Source organism: Zootoca vivipara, chromosome 7 (genome assembly GCF_963506605.1).
Source record: "Zootoca vivipara chromosome 7, rZooViv1.1, whole genome shotgun sequence".
In the NCBI taxonomy this organism is placed as follows: Eukaryota; Metazoa; Chordata; class Lepidosauria; order Squamata; family Lacertidae; genus Zootoca; species Zootoca vivipara.
In genome coordinates, this window is record NC_083282.1 from 62,953,724 (window position 1) to 62,975,693 (window position 21,970).

Here is a 21,970-nt window from a genome sequence, read left to right on the forward strand (position 1 = left end):
TTCAAAAATAACAAAAAATAACAAACATTTAAAATCAACATATGGGAAATTATTGATGTTTGGAAAGCTGGAGAGCTGGTTTTGCCCTAAAGCAGGGTGGTCCAACACATGGCCCAAGGGCCGCATGTGGCCCTCAAAACCTTTTTGGGTGGCCCACAGCAACACTTGATGCCTCCTCCAATCCTTCACACTGCCTTCTGATAGTCAGGTAAGTGAGGTGCTGGCTTTGGGGGAGGAGCTGTGAGGGATCTGACAGGGTCAGAGTCCTCCCTCCTGCTTCCCAAAGCCTAGTCAGTGCTTTCTTGGCTTTGGGAAGGAGGTGAGAGGGCTCTAGGACATGCCAGAGCATCCTTCCCAAAGTCCAGGGCCTCACTTACCTAGCATGGCAGGGGGAGGGCAGGGGGAGGTGTGAATTTTGGGGTGGGTTCAATGTCCAAGCACTTTTGCAGCCCAGTTGGTATGAAAAGTTAGGCCTTCCTGTCCTAAAAGCAGGGGGGGGGGAATGATGCCAAATGAGGGCTGGTTTTGTCACCTTCCTTTGCTGGAGCAGTAGAGCCAATCAGTTCATCTAATTAATCATTTATGAAGCATTTATTTGGCTAAAAAGGAACCCCCAGCTTAAACCATCTACAGATGTTTAAATAATAGTATATCCATCACAAATGTTACATCTTAAATGAGGCACCCCCCTTATCCTTCACATTAGATAATGCCTCTCCCAAGGCACATCTATGCACTACTTTAAAAGGGGGGGATATATCCAACAAAGTTATGGCATTAGCATAAAGACTTCTCCTTTGTGCAGGCAAACTTCCTCTCCTCACCTCCCCACCTCGTCTGTTCTAAAGATACCCCACCCTTTGGAGCAAACTGGGGTGAGGATACAAAATACCATTGCACAGGTGGAAATTCTTAAGCTAATGGTACAGCTTCATTGGATATAGCCCAAAGGAAGTTCTGCATCTAATTTCAAACATGCTATTTTTAACCATATGCAAATTTAACCAGTGGCCCTTCAACTCCAAGGCCCATCAATCCCATACAGCATGGACAATAGTGACAGATGAAAGGAGCTGTAACCAGAACACTATCTGGTTCTCCATCCCTGGTCTATAGATCATTCAACAAATCAACTCATATACCAGTAATTAAATCAACTGAAATTTCGTTAATTGGAATGCAGTCCTGCGGAGTCTTCATGAGGAAGGGCAGCAAAGTCTCTCTCAAGTTAATGACATATCATGTGCAGGAGAGTTTAAATGACCATAGTCTTCAATTCTGAGTTATATCATACTCAAAATGTATCAGGTACAGCACAATAAATTCATTCTCAAATGCTTCAACAAACAAGCTTCCCAACACTTTTTGAGGTTCGCCACACATTGCTGGTTTTTGAGCAGCAGTAATGAGTAATGGGTGATGCCTTCCATCAACAATGATGACCCAAATCTGGAGATGAATCAGCAATGCATTAAAACAACAACAACCAACCCACCTGCAGCTGTGTGGGGTCTCAAAAACAGAGTGCCCTTCCTGACATCTTTGCCCGAAAGAAAGCAGCTGAGAAGTGGTCTTGCCACATGACAGGCAGTTTTAATATCTTTCCAGCGCTGAAAGCCAGAACACACTTCAAATGTTTTCCATGAGAAAATTCCCAACAGGATTCAATTTCCTGAAGCCATGAGTTCCAAAACGAGACTGCTGCCAGCATCATTGGCTATCGCTGCTTTCCTCATTGTTGAGGTCAAGCCCACCCAATGAAGGCACTTCTGCGTCTGCATGACCCTCCCTTGCAGCAATCCTGCTATCACAGCAGAATGGCAGAACAAAGCATTAACACACGTACACACCATCTCATATTACCAGGCTGCAATTGCAAAAGCCAGCAGAACGTGCACAAATTGATTCCTTGTGACCACGTTAGCTTTCCAAGTCACTTTTTGAGATTCCCTTTTCAAATTTGGTTGTGGTGCTTAACTGTTTGAGAGAAGGAAAGTTTGCCTGCCTCTAATAAATGTGTCTAACTGTAGAAGAACGAACAAAAGCAGCTAAATGTTCCCAAATTCCTCCACCCTACCCTGCTGTGCAGTGACTAAAGCCTATCCAACACAACCTGTTCTCATCCACTGTGCTTCCCACCATCACTAATATGGCATCCAAAGCCCTACTTTGAGGAATCCTATTCCAGGGGACTAATCATATCAATTGGAATTGGCCTCCTAGAAGTATTACATAGGCTTGCAACAAAACCTTGTATATTTTCCCTGAGCACAGGTATGCCATGTACTGAAAGCTATATATATATATATACCGCTTGACTGATTGCATTGAAATTTGGACACAAATATCCGAGGGTTTGAATACCGTTTTCGTAGACAGATGTTGCACCTACAGCAGGTAAAGCAGGTAAAACCCACTGTTTCCGGACACAAAAACTCAGACAGCCGGGGATGCTGGGAGCACAGGAGAGGTTGCACAACAGCGGCCTCTAGCGGCAGCTGCACTAGTACTGCAAGTAGGAAATCTTCCCTCTCCACAACATCTCGGCTCGGCTTTGCATAGGCCGAGTAGAGGTGGGGGCTCTCCTGGGTGGGGGAGGGGGGAGGGGGTGGGAAAGGTCATGACTCTGGACAGGGTTGGGCCAATCACAGGGATGAGCCACAGCAATTTGTGGCTGGGCCAGCTAGTTTATAAATAAAACAAATCAGATTGAGTAAACATGAAGCCCTTCTCAGACATGCTGCTCTCTGCCATTTTTGTCTCCAACTGAACACATGGCACTATACTAAAGGTGGGGGATTTGTGGCCTGCCAGGTGTTGCTGGACTCATCAGCCCCATCATCGCCAATGCTCAGGGATGATGGGAGCTGTAATCCAGCAGCACAGGTTCCCTACCTCTGCAGTGAACTATTTCAACTTGTGAACTGCCCTGAGATCTACAGGTATAGGGCAGTATGCAAATGTAATTAACAACAACAACAACAACAACAACAACAACAACATATTTAGCAGCCTTCTAATTCCCAACACTTGCACTAAGATGACAGAAAAGAAGGGGGAAGAGGGGAAGGAGGAGAGAAATGGGGGTTAGAGATAATAACACAGCTCAAATCAATTTTCCTTTAGTTGTGCTTAGTTATATCCACAAAGGAGCTGGATTGCCAATCCTCCAACGTGGAGGTTCAGAGACAAGGTGTGAAACACAACCAACCCATCCTTCAAAGCCAAGCCATTAGCCCCAGGGGATGCTGTCTGCAGGATCACTCAACAAAGTGGCAGAGGAAAGAGAAGCATTAAGATCAAAGCTCAGCTTCATTTGAGACCAGTGGTCAGGAAACGCATATTCACAAGAGACTTATCCCAGCAGAAAAACAATTGCCCTGTTACTCCCTTTATCTCCCTGCTTGCAGGATGTTGCTCCTACATGTGAACAATCTGCAGCTGCCATTAAGCAGGAATGGATAGGGACAACTGGCAATAATTTGTACAATAGTGGTAGGCCCTATTCAACCACCGCAACTAAGGAAACGGCTGGAGATGCTTATTTATATACCGCTCAGTTTATGTTGAGGTTAATCTATACAACCATGCACGTAGATTGCTTAGGATTTGCACACACAAAATCCCACCAAATGAGTATGATCCCAGGGACAGAAGAGTTTGCTTGTGTGCAGGAGAAAAGTATCATGTGAGTTGAACCTATGATTCCATTTACAGTATTTGAGGGCAACCAGAGTGGAAACTGAACTTTTAATCTTCCCCTTTCATTTCTTATCACCACCAACCTTAAGCTAGTCTCTTCGTGTTTCATCACTGCTCAGAGAAGTCCACAGACAGGACGAAAGGGAGAATCGTGCTAAGAGGAAGGCACATTTGGCAAACCCTCACCATAATCCACTCCCACCCAGAAACCTATGTCCCCACTGTGGAAAGACGTGTGGATCCAGACCTGGCCTCCACAATCACTTATGGACTCACTGTTAAGACTGTGTTTATGGAAGACTATCTTACTCGGCTACGAGTGATCGCCAAAGAAGAAGATTTTGCTCTAGCTGAGGAGAAAGGAACCTGTGATCTTCCAGACGCTGCTGGACTACAATTCCCATCACTCATGACCATTGGCTATGTTTGCAGCAACTGATGGAAGCTGGGGTCCAGCAAAATCCAGAAGGCCACAGATTCCCCACACATTCCCTACCTAACTGGAGGCATTTACCAGCAATTCTCTCAGTGCCAGAGTACTTACCTCCATATTATGAGAGATCATCAGATTCCGGGAATCTTCCTGCTCTCCATGCAATAATGCAAGTTCCATAACTCTTTCCTCCTCAGGAAGCCATTGGTTCCTTCATTGCCTGGGACACAGCCAAACTCTGGCCTTGTTTATGTTGCTCCCTAGTCTCGATCAAGGAGTTCCTTCTTTGTTTCTGCTTTCCTGCATCCTTATTCCACCAGCTCCTGGCTGGCACTGGTCTCTTCTTCTGGACAGGCCAGTCTAGGAATATGCCCCAGAAATCAACTGTCTCCTATCCCACCAATCCTACCAGGGCTTGTAACTTGGGCAACCTATGTGACCGGCTGCCTACAGCAGTGTTTACACCAAGGCAAGTGTTGGTGAGTGGACTGTGTATGAGCAGGATACAAACGTGGAATCTGTTTTGTGCAATACCAGAAGCAGGGCTGACCCTAACATTTGGAAGAGGGAAGTTGTTGCCTCAAAAAGCAGGTGCTGGGACACAAGGAATGGTGGAGATGATAGGCAGCAGTGGGTGTGCCACTTAGCCCACTCCGTGCCCCCTAAGATAGAGAGCCCTTTTCTCAGACGCAATGGGTGATGCTGTCCAATCTACACTGCTGAAGTAAAATTCAACTGCAAGTCCAGTTAGCTTCTGTATGTACCTATCTTGTCCTATACTTGAGGTGGCAAAATATCTTGGGCTGGCCCTGACCATAAATCCACATTTAGACAACTGTGGCTGCACCACACCATCTCTGCGCAAAGCTACTTGTATTGCCATGAGAGGCTGGGGAAGCTTAAAGCGGCAGCTGCTGCTTTGTATCCTGGGGTACCTGCACACCAGCCCATAGCCTAATATAAGAGATTCTGTCTCAATGAGAATAAAACAAATGAGATGAGCCTGCCAGCTGCAAGAAGGCCAATGTTCTCTGGCCAAACCACAGGCATGCTGAGCAGCCTACACAAGCCACACAGACGCAGTTGTGCACAGTGGCCTTCTGTGAGGACATTGTCTCCCATGGGAGCAAGAGGTCAGCTAAGCTTTTATCTGACTGCACAGCACCCATCCCACCCAGCAGTTTAAGATCCTGGAGCTTTCTTCCTGGCTGTAAACACTGCCCTTGCCCACTGCAAAATGCAACAGAGTATTTCATATATGCAAGGATTGATCACGTTATTTGCTTAATCAAAGATCTCTCAACCCTGCTCCAGTGAAATACAGTGAGAAAAATGGCTGAATCACCATTCAGAATACAGGTAGGTAGCCGTGTTGGTCTGGATCGAAGTAAAATAAAAAAATTCCTTCAGTAGCACCTTAAAGACCAACTAAGTTTTTATTTTGGTATGAGCTTTCGTGTGCATGCACACTTCTTCAGATACACATCTGAAGAAGTGTGCATGCACACGAAAGCTCATACCAAAATAAAAACTTAGTTGGTCTTTAAGGTGCTACTGAAGGAATTTTTTTATTTTACCATTCAGAATGATAGCTCCAGGATTAGCTTCTTCGTCAGAGATGGGGAACCGACAGCCTTCCAGATGTTACTAGAGTACAAGTTCCATGATCCCTGAACATTAGCAGTGCTGGAGGGGGCAGTGGGAGTTAGAGTTCAACAAGAGCTGGACACCTACAGATTCTTCACCCCACTCCTGTTCTACACAAAGCAGAATGCATTTCCTCTATTTATTATTCTTATAACCCACTCTTCCTTTAGAAAACTCTGAGCAGTTTATACAAGGCTCTCAGTGCACTCACTGATCCATACCCACTTAACTTCAACAATTAATGGTTTATGTCAGGAGTGGCTAATTCACAATTCAGGAACCTAATCTGACACACACACACACCCCAAAAAAGCACATTTTTTCTGATCCTCTCAAGACCTCACCGAGTTTGGCAGTGGCAGCAATAAGGTGGAAAAAATAGAGGAGATACAGCACTGGGGTGGGTGAAACCCAGCATCCTGACACGGATGCAAATCACTCCTCATTAAGTCATTAAGACTGATCATTTGATCAGTGGAGATGGAGTAATAATATTGCCCCTGCTCATCGGTCCCAAGCTACAGTGGTGCCTCGCTTAATGAATGCCCTGCTTAACGAAATTTCTGCTTAACGAAAGGATTTTTCGAGCGGAGGTTGCCTCACTGGACGAATGCATTTTACGAAAAATTCGTCTAGCGAATCACGGTTTCCCATAGGAATGCATTGAAATTCAATTAATGTGTTCCTATGGGCAAAAAAAAAATCAAAAACATTCAATGCATTCCTATGGGATTCGCTAGACGAATTTTTCGCTATAAGAAAAGACCCGTGGAACAAATTAATTTCGTCTAGCGAGGCACCACTGTATATGCAAGTGAAAGTGGCCCCACCCATCATTGGCATGCGGCCCCCAGAGGATTGGCCAAGGGTAAGGACAGCCCTTGGTCCACAAATGTTGGCTACCCTTACTTTACCTGAAGTTGTTAATGATCGCCCATCCCAGGCACTGAGACTTGGTTCATATCTTCTTCACTTTAGCAACTGTATATAGCAATGAATGTGCCCACAACATTAACCAATCAGGGCATGTAGCATGGATCTTGTAATGCTTTACATTGACCTTGCATAAGTACAGCATCAGAAGAACCCTCAGCACTTTAAAAGCCAACACTGACTTCCTACCATTGCTAATATCTGAGTCATCCCAACTTGCCTTTTCAAGGAACAAAGGTCCCAGTTTCTTTTAGTGACCATCAAATCCAACCAAAAAGAAAAAAAAGAAAAAGTCCTCAGCTAAGCTGGTATCAATCCAAGACAACCTCTCAGTGGAACATTTGTTGCCCCATGTGGGTAGGGAAAGAGTGAAATCAAATGCTGAAGATGACTGGTTATGGATGAATCAAGGAAGAGAAATGCTGGCTCTGAAGCACGTAATTCACCTCTGCCAGCCCAGGCAAGGGAATGAGCTGAACAGCACTTCCTGTGATGCATCTTCAAGTTGCAAGTATCAAGAATTGCTAAATACTGTAAACAAGAGGCTTGCATCACACAGCCATAGTGAAATGACAGTATCTATCACTCATGCCTGATGAAAGTGCACCAATGTGGCCAGGGATGCACCGATTACTACATGAGTGCCGACTTGAGACAACTCTTCCATCCCATCAATCAGTGGGATGTGGGCTGAGGCAGTCACAGGAACAGAGTTATCTGGGTAAAGGCCAAGTTCTTTTGCAGCAGGTTCCTCTCAGAAATGCAAGGAGGTAATGTTATAGAACTGCTTTGTCTAATTTCAACCAAGGTTCATCATTTGGAAAATGCAGGGTGGTATTCAACTAAGATTTACTCAGTTAAGACCTACTAAATACAAATGAATGGACCTAACTTAGCCACCTTCATTAATTTCAGTGGGTCCATGCTGAATAAAATTTAGTTGAATACCACCCCCGACTTCAAAACCTCACAAATGTGTCAGTTCCCCACTTGAAGCCTTATTAAACAGATCCATACATAACACACACACACAATGTATCCGTGTCCAAAGTGGAGAAGACTGTCCACCCAAAATAAATATTCAATAGCCTTGGAAACCAAAACCTGTGAAACAAAGACTCAGATGGATTCACACTATTTATATAGGAACCTAACATTTTTCCAGAACAAGGAATTAGGTGAATTAGCCAAGATTAGAGAGAAGAGGAAGCAGTCAAACGTATTCTGCAGCACTACATACCAAAGTCCAGCCACACTGCTATTGTCTTAAAACTTTCTCACACAATCCTTCTTGAAAAAAGTCCAATCTTTTGGGGAAGCAAGTTTATTGTGCAAGACCTCCCAATCAACTATAATTGCAAGACCTAAATTTGCCAGTATGCAATTCAAACCCACCCAAAACAGTAACAGTCTGGAAGCTCCTATAGATAGGTACAGTACAATACTTTTGGCCAAAAGAAACATACAGTAGGGTTAAACTAGATGAAATGTTGGAGATCTGATCACAAATCTCCCATGTCATTACATATATTTTAAAGATAGTCAGGGTGGGGGTAGGGATATGGACCATGCAGGGGGAGGTTAACCTTTTCCCCCACATTACATTTTCTAAATGTAAACCAAGCCCCAACCAACTATCTGTCCTGTTACGGAGAACATACTGGCATTCATTAACTGTCACTAACAGGAAAAATGACAGCGGTGGGGCAGGGGAAGTATAGACTGTATAATAACTGCAGATTCTCAGTGAAAGAGCGCAACATTTTCTTTCTCCATCAGCCATCTATCTCCAGTAATCTGGGGTGGGATGCACTGCATACAGTAACATATTTTCTTCCTCCCCTCCCAATTCTTTCAGGAATATTTCTCCTACTGGGCTATGTTGAGTTGTTTCCTCTTCTAGGACAACACAAAGGATGGTGGGCAATGCAAAACATCATTGTTAACTTATAAACATCTCTAGAAGCTGCCCTTCCTGAAGGACCCCCACCTGAAAGACCCATGAGTCCTAATTTTGCAAGGGCTTCCTTCCAATACAGTGGTACCTCGGGTTACAAACGCTTCAGGTTACAAACGCTTCAGGTTACAAACTCCGCTAACCCAGAAATAGTACCTCAGGTTAAGAACTTTGCTTTAGGATGAGAACAGAATTCATGCTCCGGCGGCGCAGCAGCAGCAGGAGGCCCCATTAGCTAAAGCGGTGCTTCAGGTTAAGAACAGACCTCCGGAACGAATTAAGTTCTTAACCAGAGGTACCACTGTACTGGGGATCAGATGACCCCAGTCACCAAGACCAAAGTTAGAAGAACTTTAGAGCCAACAAAGATATTGCATGTGGATATACATTACACCCCAATATTATTTTTAATAAAATAAAAAAACAGCTTGGTGAAGAATGATCAGGAAAGGAAAACCAGCTTGGCGGAGGAGGGGCAGCTACACAAGGATGCTTAATCCTTTCCCTGCCAGCTCATTTTCCCACCACTAGCACTTTTATCCACACACAGCTCTAAACACATGTTAGACCCACACCTTCTTCAAGAGACTAATAATTTTCCTGATGCAACTTGTTTAAGGGAATTCAAAACGTCACTTAGGAATAGCACCTGGTTAAAATGCAGTACAGTACTCTCTCTTTTCCTCATTCATACAAAATACATAAGAGTTGAAATGGAGACTTAATAAATACGCAAATGGCGAAAAGAATCTTGACACTGTACCAGGGTAATTCACTCACAGGAGCAGTGGGGGAAAGGCATTGCACTATAAAAGGGAAGCTGTACTTAAACTTTAATAACGCTTTCACCTCTTGGTCCGTGGGGAACAAGCTAAGCATGTTAAGGGTTCATTAATCTATACTAACTAATAGTCTCAAAGAAAACAGGAGCCATTTCAATAGCACTCCAAGCCTTCATCATAAGCCAAACCAACGAAAGGCGCCAGGAGAGCTCAATGACGCCTCGTCCTCATGGTTGATCCACCGGAGGGAATAAAAGTTTAACTTTATCTAAAAATATCGTTCACTGTTTGTAAATAGACAGCCCAGAAGAAACACCCTGTTTCACTCATCCCCAGCAAAGGTGTGGGCACAGGAAGAGTGACTCATCTGGGGCACTAAGTAGGGACAGAACTGGTTTCGGCTCTAATCCCAACGTTCCTCCCCCAGAATTCATTACCCATCAATTCCCCCTCCCCGTTCCGTCACACGCCTGACACGCTCTGCCCTTAGACCCACAGCCAGAGACCGCAGTAGATTCAACAACCACAGAACCTCCCCCGTCACATCATGACAGCAGAAAATGCCACAGAACTTCCCATGCAGGAAAGAGAAAGCAAATCTACGGCTTGACTTTTTCCTGCTGAACTTGCCCTGTGGAAATCAGTGAAGCGTGAGCACTTAACTGTGCTCTTCAGTTTTCACTGATTTCAAAAGGCAGATTTTAACGTTCTCTGGGCAGCATCCAACGTTTTTACCGCAGGGCCCCAGTTCTCTCCCTCTGGGCTCTTGCTTCCTCCACTTTGTCCATCAGCTCACTGCTCTTTGGAAAGTATTCCAAAATTCCACAATGCAGTGTCTGTTGAATCCTTGTTAACTAAATGCAGGCTCCTCACAGGTGTCAGTAACTTTTAGCAGGGTTTGATGCAGCTCCCTGGCAAGGTTCTTAATGCAGGCCTGCAGCAAGGTTTCTCCTTGGTCAAGGAAAAGGAGGGAGGCTGACTTGGGACCCTGGATTGTTCTTAAGGAGGCAGTGGATGGTTAAATCACTGTGCCTCTATACAGTAAATACAGGACACTATGCAGTATGTGACTGGATTTAGCTGTAACAGTTTGCTGTATACTTATTTACACTTACACAGAAAAATGGCAAATGGAGGAGAGAAGAGAATGACTGAAAAGCAGGATTTAAAAGAGAGGGGGGGAAGTGGCTGGAACAAGAGAATATAAGAACCATCCAACTGTCTGGAAAGGTCACTCCCAGGTTCACAATGAAAAGCTATTTTTAAATACATAGGGAGCGTTGCCCAGAGACATCCAGTGAGAAATTTAAACTTTTCATGTAGTTGAGATTGGGTACAGGGGCATCCACCCCACCCCACCCCACAAAAACCCAAATGGGGGAAAGCAAGAAAGAGGGGGAAGGAGGAAAGATAGCCCAATGAGAACTGAGCATGCTCAGTGGGCGTGGAGTGCTGGGCAGGAGAAGGAGAGACCACCAGACCAAGGGGGTGGAAAGGAGTGCCTGCAACTCTCTCCATTTCCTGCAACACCCATTAAGAACTAAGATAAACCCTCCCTCCAACAGTCACTGTGGGTTTTCCTGCTTTGTGCTTCTCCCTGCCTTTGTTCCTCTACTGACACAGGTATCTGGTTATAAATCCGGTGTGGATTTTCACATCTCCCTGAAGGTTTTAGTCATTATTAAAGCACCTGTATTTAAATGTTTATTTGATGCCTTAATAAAAACCTATTTTATTTTTTGATGGAAGCATGTTCTGGGTAACAGTGAAGAGTGACCTTGTACCACAAATTACAAGTCACAGGAAGTAACAGGTCCATTTTATTCTGCACTAGTCAGACTCCATCTGGAACTGTGTCTAGTCTTGGGTGCTGCACTTTAAGAATGGTATAAACAAATGGGAACAGGACCAGAGGGCAGCAACAAAGATGGCCAGTGGTATGGAAAAGAAATCCTATGAAGGGACTGGGTACCTTTAGCCTGGAAGAGAGAAGACATGAGAGGAGGGAGACTCATAATAGTACTCTTCAAACACTTGAAGAACTGACAGACAAAAGAGGGCAACGACTTGTACTCTGCTGCCCAGAGAACAGGATTTGTTCCAATCACCTTAAGTTACAAGTAAATTTTGATTTGACATCAGAAGAAACTTATTGAAGGTTACAGGATCTTGACAGTTACTTAGAGGGATGGTGAACTGTTCTTTACTGGAGGTCTTCAAGCCCAAGATGAACATCTGTTAAGGATGCTCCATCTCTGGATTTCCTGTGTTAAGCCTAGAGGGACTACAAGACCTCTTTCAACTCTGTGGTTCTGTTGGTGTTTTTGAATGATCTATTTATTGAGTATTCACCCTGATATGTTTACAAGGGGAATAGACAACCTTGGCTATGTAATGAGCATTCATTCTGACTTATTTCTGGGGAGGAAAAATGACATTGTCTTATCTCACACTTTCCAGTGGACTTTACTGTTACTTTCCTTATCACAAACACTCTGATCTTTTGGGGGAAGTAGGCTTGTTGTGCAAGAGTTCCAAGTCATCTTTAATCCAAATTTACTGGTATGTGGTTGAATTCCACCTAAACATAATGACAGTTTAGAAGCGTCATATAAGGACCAGCTAATTAGTAAACTGCACAGCTTCATGAGGAAATGGAAGGGAAGTGATTGATTGTCACAAGAGCCACCTAATCAGTGCTCTGCCATACATCTGGTTTCTCTAGAAAGAAATAGGAAGAACTTATTGCGCCTAGGTCTGATTCAATTTGAAAGTTTGCACATGTGTCCTAAAAGTGGAAAATATGAGTCCATAACTGGATCACCTCTCAGTGAAACTGCAAATACGGTTGATGGCCTTCTCCACTGTCACTGACAAAATGTTCTGTGACCACCACCACGAAAGGGGTAGGGTTTTTTTGCTGCACAGATATTTTGAGATCCAGGAAAGTGACACCTGTTGAGCTCCTTCTGGTTGGCAAGAAACTTGTCAGATTAAAGAAAACAAAAACAAAAACAAATTGACAACCATAGATGATAAAATGCTAAAAACAACTGGCCCCAATGTAACCACAGAATAATTTTCAGTGTCCCAAAAGCAAGAGCGCTTTATTATGCAATGTTTTCTGTTTCCTACTAGTAACCACCAGTCCCTGCCTCTTTGTACTGAGAAACTGCATTCTCTTTCTCTCTGGATTTCAGCAGATGCTTCTTGCAAGGTCACAGTACTTCCAAGATGAGGAATGCTGCTTTTTTCAAAGCTCTCTCCTACACAATTATATCTAAGGTTATCTGAGCCCTTTCCTCTGTGGCACCTGGCTACCCTAGTCTGTGTGGAAATTTCTGTGCTTATCCGGGGGCAGCTTCTGGTCCCTAGTCGAGGAAGTCTTGGTGAACATTCTTGCAAAAGAGTTCTTAATCTTAAGCAGAAAACTGAGAAACCAACAGCTTGGATTGCAGACATTAATAATGAGGGGTGGGTCCTACATGTCTGGCTTTCCTCTCACTCAGGAGGGAGCAGAACACACAGATACACAAGCATATACAGCTCTCCCATCTGCAAAGTAGGTCACTGGCTCAGAGGCAGGAACAGCAAGCCTGACCTTTGCCTAGCTAGGCTTGGGGCTGGAGGGGCACCTGCTTGCAGAGGAAAAGAAACCAGTGCATCCTCAGCCTTGGCTTGCACATGGAATTCCAGCACTTCCTTAGCTTGAGGACAAAGCTCTAGTTCTCTTTGTCGAAAGGCCGTGCGTCTCACAGGTAACCAAGGAGCCCCAACTGTGAGGCAGTTTCACAGGAGTGACAAGCAGTGAAAAGAATCGAGCCAAGCCATGGGTACTGGAGAAAGGCCAAAGCTCAATGGTAGAGTATCTGTTTTGCATGCAGAAGATCCCCTATTCGATCCCAAGCATTTCCACGTAAAGCAGAGAGAGACTCAGTGCTTGAAACCCTGGAGAATTATGGCCAGTCAGTGTAGACTTAGATGATCAAATGGTCTGACTAAGGCGGTTTCCTATGTTCCCATGAACCTAAGTTATTCAGGCACTACCCAAAGAAAATAAAAACGTGCTTAGTTCCCACTTTGATCCCATAGCAGTCAGGAAGTAGCACAATAAGGACTAAACTTTTATTGGTTTTATTGTGATTATTTGTATGGTTTTAAATAGATTTTATATACGTATATAGTTTTACTTCTAACAATGTTAAATTGTTTTTTCTATGTTTTTAGCAGTTTTCATTTTTATATGTAAGCCTCCTTGAGTCCCATCAGGGAGAAAGGTGGGATATAAATATAACAACAACAACCAGAATAATAATAATCTATGGTAAATGATAACAACTATTATTACTACTACTTTCACCTGCCTTTCACCAAAAATATACATACAGGGCAGGTCACAGTAATGCAAAATACAATTTTTAAAAAACAAAACAGTTTTAAACAGATATGTGATGCCAGTCAAATTATTTCCCTTTCGAGTGGAGGGTTTTCCTGCAGAAACAGCCAGGACCTAATGGAGGACCTAATTCTGAGCAGGACTTGGGAGCAGGCTCTTCACCCTCTGTCACACCCTGGAGTCACAGATCACATCTGGAGCCCCACAAGTGCAATTTGCACAGAGGAAAAAAATCCCATTAGAGACAAAGCTAAAACCCTGCCCCACCCACAGCCCACTGCAGGATCCCCAGCAGAATGCCACACTAGACATTTCTACAAGAAAAATCCTGCACTCAGTGTAAAACCAAGTGATTAATGTCATGTGTAGTTTGGCCCCAAGACAGAAATGTCAATTCTAGGATACAGGAAAAAAGCTAATTGAGGAACCAGTTTAAAACTGTGTTCCAGAGAAGGAAAATTCTACTAAATTTCTCTTATCCTGCTCCCCAGAAGTGTAAAGTTTGACTATTTAAAATGAATTAGAAAACAAAATGCAAACAGAAAATATGTTATTTCTAACAGCAGCAAAGGATCTAACAGAGGTATCATTTCCCAGTTCACTCTGCTATGAGCCTCTTGGAAGAGGGAAAATCCTACCACACAGAGAGAAAGCTGGCTCTCTGCTGCTCCAAGCTGTGATATGAACAGGAATATAAAGCAATCCGGCTAGCTAGCTAGCTAACACCCTTTCCCTCCTGTCAGTAGGCCAGGGCAGATTCAGGCTAATACTTTGGCAAAGAGCCTAGAGATTTACAGTTGACACAAAACAGCAGAAAGGAAGCACTTCATTGAGACAACACAACCCCTTGGAATCTATATCGATACAAACGTGTAGGGCTGGGCTCTCCCAGGGGAACACACAACACAATAGGGTCTTATGGTACTGTGAAAGCATGTTACAAAAGTCATCCTGCACAGCTTCTGAGCATCATCCTTGCCCTCACATTCTAGGGTTAATGTCTCCTCCCAAGACAAGCTGCAACGAACTTTTCAGAAAAGATCAAACTGATTTAAATCACATTTCCCATTCTGTAATCCATGTACTCTCCCTCCGTACAAATATGCACGCTGTTTGGTTGCTACTATATCATTTAAAACATCTCACTGTGCAAATAAACACACACTTTATACTAAGAGCAAAATACAAAACCTTTCATCCCACAGCCATCACTACGAAACTATTCCTGCTAGGAGAGAAAGGAGCTACAGTTAGATGAGTAGATTTTTGTTTAGCTCTCTGTGCACACATGCAAGGACACAAGGCAAGATCATGCACTTGAAGACTACCTGTCTGCAATGTTCTGCACACTTATATCCGAGTAAGACCCACTTATTTCTGAAGCGTAGTTACGGGATCAAGAGATAAAAGTGCACAGCACTTTCACAAGAAAGCGTTGGTAGTTAATGGGCAGAACACTGTCCATGCAACAGAACTTCATCTGGAGGGCCTCAGGTTCCCTGGCTCTGGTTTATGGAGTCTAAGGAGATCTTTCTGCTTTTCCCTCTAAGGAAATCACGCTAATGGCAAATGTGAACTCATACTGGAGTGACTGTTTCTCACAGTTCAGCACAAGACGACAGCTGCTCTGCACCAGCAAGGAAGGTCACAGAGCAAAAGCGATTTTGTCAGACTTTGGTCATCAATCCCCCTAAACAGATGTGGTGGAGTGCTTAACTCTACAGGCAAGAAGATGGACATGTGGTGAAAGATGGGAGAAGGGAAATAGTATCCTAAAACTGGTATTCAAGAGGTGGGGTGAGGCGGTTGCCTAGGACGGTGGATCTGCCCGCACACCCACACAAATGCATGCCTGACTGCCGCACACCTCTTTTTAGTCCCTTGCCCACCACAGAGTGTGTGTGTGTGTGATTCGGCATGCAGCATTTTCAGTTTTGTCTAGGGCTGCCAAATGTCCTGGGCCAGCCCTGTGGCCAGATCCAACAACCTTATCATCCTAACCTTGCAAATGTGGTAAAGATAGAAGAATGTGTATAAAAGCCCAGGACACTTTGCTGCTGAAGATGAAGGACAAGATAATGCACATACAAACCACAGTTCCATGTACAGCAGCTACCTGGGCTGACAATTAAATCTTGCCTCAATACTGGTGATGGGACAGCATCATTAATCATACTTGAAAGCAGCAGGTTAGCTTAGGGAGTGGTGTACGACAGTTCATACACAACATGCGCAGCTCTGTCCTCCAACACTTCACTATGGCTTGGTCACTGCTCCATCTGACGCCTGATGCTTCTCACGCAAACAGATTTTACAATGCAGCAGCAGTGCCAGCATACCCAGCAGGAGCAAAGCAATGCATCTACACACAGGAAACCTCCTGGAGAGCATGGCCTGGCCTGGCTGCCTCTCTTCCTACAAGCTCAATCACAGGCCTTCCCAATGGCACTTTCTGTGATGTATTGGGAGAAGCTGATGAGGCCAGACAGAAAGAGAGCCCAGGACAGCAACCAGCAAGCATTGCTGCTTCAAGTACCCTAAATGTGGAGGATGGAAATGGCCAAGAGACGCAGCCGAGAGGATTCTGAGAAGAAATGGCCAGGGAAGGCTGCCGCCATCATGCTACCTCCAGCATCTGCAACCTGAGGCAATTGCCTCGATCTGCCTATTGTTGGGGCCAGCCCTGAAGGCGTGCAAACTTCTAAAGAGGACTTGACAGTGGGTGAGAATGAAACCCTTATTTTGAATGAAGGATGCAGGGTTGCTGCATTCTCCCAAAACAATGCTTCAGGTGTAAAAGAACAAGAGGCTTCTTCAGCTCATCTTCCAACAATCCAAACACTCAACACTAACACAAAAATTGGAGATAGCCACTGCTTGCAGGTCTCCTTTCACATGCACACATAAAAGGTCACTGATTCTGAATGCTGATTTCTCATATCACACTGGAATATCAAACCTTTTAAAAAATAGATATCAGAGTCAAATGCGATCATAACACCATCATGAGTCACTTAAAGCCATCACAGCATCTAATTCCCAGTAAAACACATCTGTATGTTTAAGCAGGGGTTAATCTTGCCAATCCATGATGTGGCAGATCAAAGCAATCTGTGTCTGGACTGCCAAATCCTTACGGAATTCGAAATTTAACAGTTTTGTGAGACTGATACCTCCAGCTAATGATGGAAGAAGAACCTCCACGATCCATAGAAATGGCGTGTTCTTTAAACCAGTCATCCCAGCACAGTTGCTGCAAACCTCAACTACAGCCACTCAACTGGAAAATTGCTCATGAATGGAAGGTGAGATCAAGTGGCTGTGCAAATACATTTTTCAGGATAAGCAGCCTTGCCATTTTAAGTGTTCTCCGCAGATGAACAAACCAGTTTTCCAATGAAAGAGATAAAGCAACAATGCAGGCATCACCCACAACAGAAACACAATATTGCTAAAGCTACAAACAAATGGTGGTTATGAAGGATGTTTCACAGGCTATTTCAAAAGGGCACACAAAAGCCAGCCAGACTTGACCCAGGAAAATTAGCTTTGAATCTTCACTGTACTATGAACTCATAGACTCTACTATGAACTCATAGACTCTCTCTTCAGTCTCAGTTTCCAAATGCAAAAGTACCAATAATTCTGCTCTACCTCTCAGCAAGGAGATAATTGTTAAAAATGATAAACTACTTTGTCCAATTATATTTTGATCCATTGTACATTTACAGACTTCTTTCCCAGTAATCAAATGGGACTTTATTCATTAAATTCAAATGATTTAATACCACCCTTCCATCATACCTAACTTCTAGGCAGTATTTGCAGCATAAAAATACAATTAAACAGCAGATAAAATTTAAAAGAGACTACAGCTTGCACAATTAAGTCAATAAAATATAATAAAACATCTGATATTTATTTTTAATTAGGGAGTGCTTTGCATTTAAACACTAGCCTGGTAGCCAGAGGTGAGGTTAGAAGGAACTGGATGCAGGAATATGCATGGAATTGCTTGCAGATGGGTGTGCAGGCTGGTGGAGGAGGCACAAAGTGCTTTGTCTCTCCCTCCTGTGTACCTAGCACAAAAATGTAGTGGGTTACTGCATGAGGGACAGCACTATCTCCATCCCCTTTGCTAGTCTGCAGCACGGTGGTAATTTTATTTTAAAAAAAGGTTTTGCGGGCTCGCAACTTTTGTGGGCTTATTTACAAGTCTGGCTGCCAAAACGATAGCCGTGTTAGTGCCAAGTGATCCTCTTTGAAGAGGGTATTCCACAACTAGGTTGTCACTGCCAAGAAAGCCCTCTCCCTTATACATGGTATTTGCACCTCTGATGGAAGAGGAACATGGAAAAAGTAAACAACAGATCTTAAAGAATGGGAAGTTGATACGGGAATAAATGCTGACTTATTCCCAAGGACATGCGTACAGGTCTGCAATTTAGATAGCAAATAACCTTACCTGTTTCTGACATCGGTAATCTTCAAGAAGATCTATGGTACTACAACATCACCTCAAACCTTGAAATGGGTCAAAAATGGAAGGAGAGAGAGAGAGAGAGGGATCTGACTTTCCAAGCCAATCCAGTGCCAACAAAACAGGGAGTTCCCTCCATCTCCCCCATATTTCTTTTAACTGGCAGGTGTACATATGAAAAGAAAGAAAAAATATTTCTGCATTTTTGAAAGGACAGAAAACTCTCACATCTTTTCCTGTAAAAATCTCCCAAAGCAAGGAAAAACCTCAGTACTTCCTCTGTTATTTGAAAGTTCCACACAGCAAAACAATATATCTTTTCTACCACCACGATATTGAGAGTTGCAGTTGCTTGCATTTGTCTGCCCTTCACATTCATAACTGCAACCTAGTGTCCAGGCTCACAGATACCCCCTCAGCAGGCTGAAGAATCTGACAACTCAATAAAAGTCCTGTCCTTTTTGACCCCTCAACCAGGCTGTTGCGGCATTATTCAAAACTCCTGATCCAACATTTTCCCTTTGTTTCTCTATTAGGAAAAGAACCATTGTCATTCTCTCCTAAATATAATAAAAGGTCACAGGACACCATTACTCCATTTCCTGGTTTTGCTGTGAAACGGCTTCAAAACAGTGCTGGGTGGGGGTGGGGGTGGGATCCACTGTTTAGACACTTTGACTCTCCTCCAACCCAAACCTTTTGAGTTTGCACAGATGTTAGAGCAAAGAGTGTTGGCTTCACCTTCACTCAGAAAGCTGTCACCTGCCTCCATTTAATCCAGAGTGACAAATATTCCTCAGAGGACACTAGCACTTGTATTTCAGAAAGGATTCTGGAGAATCTGAAAATCCCCACTTTAAAAATTTGTTCAGTAGACCACATGGCAATCTTGAACCACAAGAATATTAGCATATATGGCATCCTAAAATGCTGTAGAACTGGGGTTCAATATCAGGGTAGACTTGGGATACATTTTCCATTTTGGCAACCCTAGTAAGAAGAATTAGCAAAAAATTCCTTTGACAACAACACTGTGGTGGTCAGTGAATTCTTATTAATTTGGGGCTAGATGCACAAGCAAAATTCCAAGATCCCAACTATATTGGAAGTACAGAAGGCATTCCTGGAGAAATCAGTCAACTCACCATCAACCTGCACTGACAGCAGAGCTCACTACTATCTTTGGGAGAGGTGTGCATGGGTGTAAGACGCATGTGAACTGTCAGAGCTCAAACACCACAAGCACATACAAATTCCCAAATTAGCAAGGCATATGTGTGCCCTGATTGTTTAAAAATACCGTAGTCAAAAGACTCATAGCAAAACATTTTCCTTTATAACACCCTATTTGGCTGCCTGAACTGGTAATACTTCAAAAATGAGCAATTACAATTAAGCTAATATGAAGAAGGATCAGTCCAGCATCCTGTTTCTTACAGTGCCCAAAAATATGCCCATGTGAAGCCCACACAACACGACGCAGTAGCCTTTTCTGGCCAATATTCTCCAGCAAGTGATATTCAAAGTCACAGGGTTTCCAGTCCTGGAGATATACAGCATTCATGTCAAGTGGCCATTGCTAGTCTTATCTTTCATTTATTTGTCGAATCCCCTCAGAAAGCACTCAGGCTGGTAGCCCTCACTACGTCAAATTCCATAGTTTATGCGCTGTGCAAATTAGAACTTCCTTTTGGTACTATCATTAACAAGTACTGTTATTATGTATAAAACACCAGTTACGCACCCTATTACACAGATTATTTAAGAGCAAGGCAAACCAGCTTATAAAGGCATCCCAAGTATCTGCCAAGCAGCCACCAGCATTTTATCTGGGCATGTTTACGAACCCTGCAAATCGCTACCACTCTCTCTCCTTCTCGGAAGGCACTCTGCACACGCTCGGGCGCCCTCCATTTATTTCTTCCCATGGCTCCTTAACACTCACGAGAGATTCCGGTTGAGAGGAAGGGTTCAGCTTAAGCCCTACCAAACAAACCAAACCCACAGAGATAACAAAAAGCCTCTGTTTCCAGAGTGTCTAGTCCTCACGGTCTTGCCCCACGGCGGGGGGGGGGAGATCCCTTGGGACCCGGAGGGGTGCCGGCCCCAATCTTTCCTCAGGCAGGTCAGGTCCTATCATCCTCCCGAGGCCTCGGCGTCCCGGAGGGGAGATAGGGAGGCAGCAGCGCCCAAAACGGGTCTCCAAGGGGGCAATAACCCGGAGGGCGCCCCCACCAACCAGCTCTGAGCCAAGGCAGGCGATTCCTCCAAGGGGCCCCGAGGCAGACAGCCGCCCACGTCACCCACTCACCAGCTCCCATGACGGCAGCGGAGGCACCCGCGCTCCCGACCGGCCAACTCCACTCCGTGCTCCTCGGCTCGCTCGCAACTTTGCAAGCAGCGACCAGACGCGCTCTCCGGAGCTGGCACATTTGGCCAAGCCCCCATTGGCTAGCGCCTGCGTCGCTCCGCCGTCAAGCCCCGCCCTCGCCTCGCCTAATATGGACTCCCGCTTACTCTACTTCTCTCTCCCCCCCCCTCCCACCCCGCGGTACACGTGGGCGCCGCTGGCCCTGCTGCGCTGCAGAGCTGGAGACTCGGGTCATTCTGGCGCGCTGCACCCCTTGTTGCCGCCAGCCTCGCGCCGCGCCCGCCCTCGTCTCCCCCGGGGCTGGTGAATAAGGATGAGTCTCAGGCAACAGAAAGGCGAGCAGCTCCGTCGCGGGTAGGAAACGTCTGAAGCTTTACAGGCTTCTCGGCATTGGGATGTCCGAGCCCGATCGTCACGCAGCCGCTCGCTTGGGTTTCCTTGACGGGAGCGCTTCACACAGTCCACATTCAACACGTGCACAGTGCAGTTTCTCTGCATCATGGAATGGGAGTGCTGGTGCTATAAAAGTCTTCAGAAAAACACTCGAAGGCTCAAGGTTATGATGAACATTTTTCATCCATGAGGTGGCAGATAAAGCATTTTTTAAACCCTCAGGCTATATTCCAGTCTTGTTTTAAAAAACTGGGCTTTTCAACCACTGTCATAATTCATGGGGGGGGGGGGAATATGAACCCTACAGATAATTATGATGAACGAATAAATCGATTTATTACGCTCACAGACCAGAAATGCGGACATAAACAGCAATAGAGAATATGCAAATATATATATATGGGTTAAATTTAAAAACTATTACGTTAGAGCACAATAAATAATATGGATATAAAACAATTACCGGTAAAATATGTAGGTTATGATGGCTCCCTAGAAAGGATGCACTTAAGCAATGTCTGTACTTCCAGGAAGAATTTTTTCGTTTGTTGCCAAAGCTGAAATTATCTGAGCAACGCTTCCACTGACACCACCTGGAATCTTGTTCCACACACCCACGAGTGAAACGCCCTGCAGACTCATCCTCAGGTGCTGTAGTGGCACTATGCCCACCGACAGGCACCAGCCAGTTAGGCTCACGTGACCCACCCTTGGATGTGTAGCTGTGAGATAGGTAGGCTCTGCTAGGCCTAGCAAATACCTTTCCATGCTCCCTCTTCTTCCCATGGGAGAACCCATCAGGCAGGATAGAGGGCCCAGGCAAGGCAGAGAGGCCCCTTTCACCCAGTGTCAAGTAAGCAAATGGGAAAACCAATT

At 44.5% G+C, this 21,970-nt stretch overlaps 1 protein-coding gene across 4 annotated transcripts in view; it reads right to left on the bottom strand.

Moving 5' to 3' along the window:
- Positions 1–21,608, bottom strand: part of DENND2C (DENN domain containing 2C) — a 65,084-nt gene extending 43,476 nt beyond the window's left edge. For 2 of the 4 annotated variants that reach the window (XM_060277162.1, XM_060277164.1), the window contains exon 1: positions 20,642–20,737. The gene's annotated coding sequence lies outside the window, so the exon portion shown is untranslated. Of the gene's footprint in view, positions 1–18,315; positions 18,375–20,641; positions 20,738–21,557 lie in introns of those variants that run through there. The other 2 variants (XM_060277163.1, XM_035122288.2) reach the window with 2 other exon arrangements.
- Between the last annotated feature and the right edge of the window lie 362 nt (positions 21,609–21,970).